Consider the following 6,179-nt stretch of genomic DNA (forward strand, 5'->3'; position numbering starts at 1 on the left):
TACATGAGCGAATCCAACAATTGAGACACGAGCTCTCCGAGATTGAACAGGGTATTCGATGATTCCTCTGTCAACCACCAATCATCTAAGTCCTTGAGCTGTCTGAATTCTAATAGATCCCTGTCTAGCACCCCTTGTCTAAAAATCGGCCATGCATCCATGACAAACCTCCTCTTCCCCCTTTTCTCAGCCTTCCTCTCCCTTTCCTCTTTGTCCTCTAAGTCCACATCACTACTTTCCTCTTCCTGCTTATCGGGCCCCTCCTGGTCATCTTCTGCTTCAGACTCCTCTTCTGTGTCTGATGAATGATATGTAGATGGGTTGAATTAAATCCTCAGAATGATTTCCTTCGTACTGTTTTGCAACTCTAACAGAGCATCTGCCACTGCATCCCCATTCACTTCTTTCACAAAGTCCCCAAGTAACTCGATACACCTCTCCTTTGACTCTAGAATGTTGAAAAAAGGTACGATCACCACCTCATAAATATAACCGTCACACCAATGTCCCTGCAAATTCAGCGATGTATCCACCATTTCCAAAATCACCTCATAAATCTCATCCTCTGCATTGAACAGGTCCAAGAACTGTCTGGGCAAGTGCACAAAGATGGTAGTAAAAAAGGGGGGTATAAGTGGACACTTTTTTTCTGAAATCAGGTGAACCTGAACTTGGAGGCAAAATTTGAAAGTCATCCACTCAGGATATGAAGATAATCAAAGAACAAATATTGTAGTACTCTGAATCTAGTTTCCAAACTACTAAACTTTTTCAAAATTGGATAAGATTAAAGGGGTCAAATCCTTCACACACAAAAAATAGACCCTGATTTTTTTTGAAAAATTTAACATAGTGTCTGGTGTGCGCATCAAAAAAGTCATAGTTAGATTTAGTATTTTGACAAATCCTTTGGCAGAAAGATATTTAAGAGTGAGCACTAGAAGATGTGTATTTTTTTTTAATTTTTTGTTGAGTATTTTTTTTTTAATGATTTTTTGAATCGAGCACATCTTGAAAATTAGGTACCTGTTCGTGCTCGAAGCATAAGTTGCAAAACACAAATCGAAAATACAATTTTAACCAAGTGCACTACAATAATATATAAAGTTTTTTAAATTTGGATAAGTATATCAAAACTTATTAAAAAAATGGTGCACCTATGTCTGTGAGAACTATGGAGACACTGGTAAAAGAAATTCAATAATAATATGTTATTGTTGTACAAATTTTAAAAAAATTATATGGTTAGAAAGCTCAAAAGGTAGGTGAAAATATGGTGGCAATTTTAGAAATACCCACTTGATGAAGTGTAAACTTGATGATGACAAATTCGAGAAACCAAGTTGATAAAATAAAACACGTCAAAAAGGAGGGAAATGGAGGGAAATCAAACTTTCAAACCGTAGCTTTGTCATCCAGGCCTATTTCCAAGCCTAAACAGTCAAAATCGTGTACAGGGTACTTATGGTATAAAAAGTGTGTGTGGGGTATGTTGGGTCTCAAATCAACAGATTGGATAGGTTCTAAGGAAATGCCAACTCCTATGATCAAACCCTCCAATTGACTTGGCCAACTTATAGAGTGAACCTATTTGGTTACTAACTCTCTCGCTTTAGGCTCTGCAGGACCTAGGCGGGTATACCTACTCACTAGTTATTCCTTCAACTAATGCTTTTTATAGCAGATTTAGTGTCTTGATCTGGCTTCCTCCTATCTCAAAATGGCATAAATTCCTAGGATGGAGATATAGCAGATGAGTTCAAGATTGTTGTTATAGAAGCTATTTGATCTATGTATACACTACTGCCAATTTACTCTATGTTTTCTACTCAATTACTCCTATTGCTTTAAAATAACATGTGATGAATAGGGTGATAAGTATAATTTATAAATGGCCAGTGTCTTCTTTGCTATCTGGGCTACAAAGTCTTTATATTTCCTTAGGACTTATTGTGTGAACTTGTGAGACAATTTTTAAACCCACCCCTTTATGGATCTGTCAGTTACTATTTCTTATAAGATCAATTGAATGCCTATATCATAAGTTGCTTGAATGAATTTAACCCTGCCTTTAAGGGACCATCCAAGTAAGCACTGCAAAGAACAATTACAATTCGCAAGCAGAACTTTTATTTCAACCTTATGACATACAACATAAATCTCACTCAAAGAATATGAATAACCTTATCTCCTTTAGATAATATCACAAGCAACTACCAATAACAAAATGAAATAATCCACAACACATATGCAAAGAAAAGACAACTGATCATATTATGTATTCCATCAAAATTTGTATAACAGAAAGCTTACAGGCTGTCATACATTACTGTCTTGTTCCTACGATATCTCTTAAAAAATATTACAAGAAACCTCTCTCATATATATATGAGAGCAAATGTCATCTATGAAAAGACGTGTCTTTTCGAAATACTAATTGTCAATTTGAACATTTCTAACAAACTTAAGTAAAAAGAGATTAAGAATCCCTAAATGATGAATATAATCATCTTCTTTAAAAGTCTTGATCTTGATGCTTTGTTTCTTTAATTCTTCTCCCTGTGAAAGGTATTCAAGTATCACTTGGTTGACGGAAGGGGCCATGTCTTTGCTTCGATCCAATCTTGACAGAGCTCGATCCTTGACGCTTATAAGTTCACTCCGCCATTCCTCCATTGGAGCTTTTAATTCCTTCGCGGGAAGTACTGTTCAACTGAAATGACCGTGAATCGAGTTTTCGATGAAACCCTTGTCTTCGGCTGAATACTTTGATCTTTCATCGAAAGTTCACTTTCCTCGATATCACCTTATCGATGAATAGCCCTTGTCGAAAAACCATCTTCTAGTCTCCTCGAAATCATCCTTTCTTCGATGAAATTTCTTTCGATGAGTCATTCGCAAGTTTCATCGAAATCATATTTCGATGAGTTCTGTTCTCCGGTGAAAGTTCATGCAAGCCCTCCGAAAACCTTTTTTCTTCAATGTCCTTCTTTTATCGATGAAACCCCTCTGTTTTTATCGATATAATGTTATCGATAAGATTTGCTTTTCGATGAATGTTTTTAAGGTCTCTTCGGCAATTGTATTTCCTCGACTTCACCTTTTGTTTGCTTTTCGTTTTTCGATGAAACTGAAATATCGATGAGTGGTCTCATTCATTTACCGAAAGAGATATTTTGCCGAAGTCATCTTAACTTATTGTTTTACACTTTATGCTTTATTTCAATGAAACTATTCTTTCGGTGAAACTCTTTCTGAGATGCTCGACATGATATTTTGGCCGATGATCCTTTAGCTCTCACGCTTTTGGGAAGATTTTTGATTTCAAATATATTGTTCAACAGGGTACTTATGGTGTAAGAAGCGTGTATGCTCTATCTTAACTATAAACAACGTGTACACGCTATGTTTACTATAAACAACGCGTACACACTATGTTTGTTTAAATTTTGGGAGTGTGTATAATATGATATTGTATATATAATATGTGTATATATATATCATATATAATTTTTATATATAATATATAATATTTATATATATAAGTATATGTATATAATAATATATAATATATTAAGTATATATACACACATATAAGTGTATTGTCTCCCCCTCTCAAGTGTGTACAAGGTGCCTCTCTCTCTCTCTCTCGCTCTCTCTCTCTCTCTCCATACCCCACTGCAACTATGTCTACACTTCTATAGAAGTAAGTGAATTTATTTCTTGTCTGCAACTTCCTCTTTGATTTTTATCATGTATGGTCTCCTAAGAAAATTGACTGATGGATTTGTGTGTGTATATTGAATAGGAGGAAGAAGGGTTTGAAATTGAACCATGGGTGCATTTTCGTGACAATCAAGGAAACCTGCAATAATATTCTTCTCAAATGTGTTTTTAATGAGCATAGTAGATGTGGAAAATAATGTCAACAAAGAAAAATGATGAGTTAGACTACCTGCAATATGTTTTTTAGAAGGAAACAACTTGTAGGAAGAGAAAGAGGGAGAGTAACACTGATTATGTCACAGAGAATGATAGTGGTGGGTATACGAGAATTCCCATGTTGTTACACAATGCCTATCATCTAAAGAAATTGAAGTTTGTTGTAAGCATGGCAGTGGTAGTATATGATGATCATCACTATTCAAAAGCCCTAGAAGGGTACATACCCATGAAAGAAATCAAGTGAGTAATTCCTATGGTCACAATCGAGATCAGTCCTATAGCCTTGCAAATTTAAGAGCATCATATGTTTTAGAAAGGCAGTACTTTTAGGGTTAGGTCAAGCTCTTACACTTTCATTTTAGCAAAGCATCGTTGTTTGTTTGCTTGGAGTCTCTCTTATTCCGGCAATGGTCTAACTTAGCTATATCAAAAATAAACTATCGATGTTCTATTGTATGATGTTCTATTCATAACTATAAATAATATATCATTTTATTAGCCCATCATATGACCCCTTAGGTGGCATTAGAGGTCATATTGTTTTCTAAGAGGTCATATGGTGTCCTATGACCCCTTAGGACACTATATGATCCCTTAAGACACCATACGACCCATAACGACACTATATGGTGTCATAAGGGGTCATAGGATACCATATGACCCCTCAAGACACCATACAACCCATAACAACACCATATGGTGTCCTAAAGGGTCATATGGTGTTCTATGACCCCTTAGAACACTATTTGATGTTGTTATAGGTCCAATGGTGTGCTAAGGGATCATATAATTGTTGAAATACAATGAATCCAATAACACTAAGAGGGGGGGTGAATCAGTGTTCTGTCGGTAACACAAGATTTTAACATTTTATAACATACACATATAAACTTGCAAATGAAGAAACATATATCATGAAGTAAATAAACCAACCACATGAATGAACACCATAACACATTGAATTTATATGTGGAAAACCTCAAAGAGAAAAAACCACGGTGGGATTTGTGACCCACAATATCAATTCACTAGCCATATGAAAGATATTACATAGCATGGGGGCCTGCACATGCAGGAAGGCACATTTCTTAGAGCACACTGCTCAACACAAAAGAGTCTCACTAACTACAAGCTTCTGCTGTGATAAAACAGTACTGGTGAACTCAGAAAATGCATCTGTAATGCCCAAAAGAGTTCCGATTATAGCTCTGCTCTGTACCGGTTTATAAACCCTGAACCCTTCTACCGGTATCTCCTTTCCTCCAAAAATCCTTTACAAACCATCTACTGATCATAGTATGATATTACATTCGCATACAAATGACCTACATACATATCCTTCGTATCACCTTGTTCTACTACCTTGCCATATATCAAATTGACCTATCAGACTGACTTATATACCATTTACAAACAATATGCCTTATGTCGGCTTACAATACAAAAGATATTCAATGTTAGCCCTATACAATAATTACAAAATGATTTTAAAAATAAAACCTTTCGGATCCCAAATTGATGTCAGCTTCACTGAACTGTTGGATGCCGGTGTCGGTGTCAATGATGACCCTAAATACTCCAATGTCGGTATCGGTCGGTGTATGCCTCCAAATGTCGGTATATGCCTTCAGTAGAATCTTGTTGCCATAATTGACAACATATGAATCCAATAAGTGTCAATTGCCAACAATCTCCCACTTTGGCATTGATGATAACACTCATGTGAAAAATGGATTCCCTACCGGTTCAACTGAAACATGAAACATGCTCCCCCTAAGTTGATTGACTCCGTCTATACTATACTCTATCTAATATCCTCGTCCTAGGATTTTATATATATATATAAACATATTTTTTCACATACATATACTCCCCCTTTGGCATCAATGCCAAAGACCGACGAAAGAATTGAAAAAATAATTACAGATTACTTTACCGGAGCTTGACCAATCTCAAGATTTCTGGATAATCTTTCTCTAGCAACTGTACATAGGTATCCCAACCGGTTTTGAATGTTTCAGATATGGATACAAGTCCACTCAGTAAATGTGCAAGTGTTTCTTTCTCAGTGACTTCTATCGGTATGGGATTCACAAGCATATCCATACATTCCCTCTTATGTACACCAAGGGAATCCAATCTTGGACTCACCAAACCTCTGAGACTCCTTTCTCTCTGAATGATCTTGTCTCTTTCCTTTTCAAAAGCAAAAACTTTGTTCTCCAAAGTCAAAA

This window comes from Cryptomeria japonica, chromosome 11, assembly GCF_030272615.1.
Source record: "Cryptomeria japonica chromosome 11, Sugi_1.0, whole genome shotgun sequence".
In the NCBI taxonomy this organism is placed as follows: domain Eukaryota; kingdom Viridiplantae; phylum Streptophyta; class Pinopsida; order Cupressales; family Cupressaceae; genus Cryptomeria; species Cryptomeria japonica.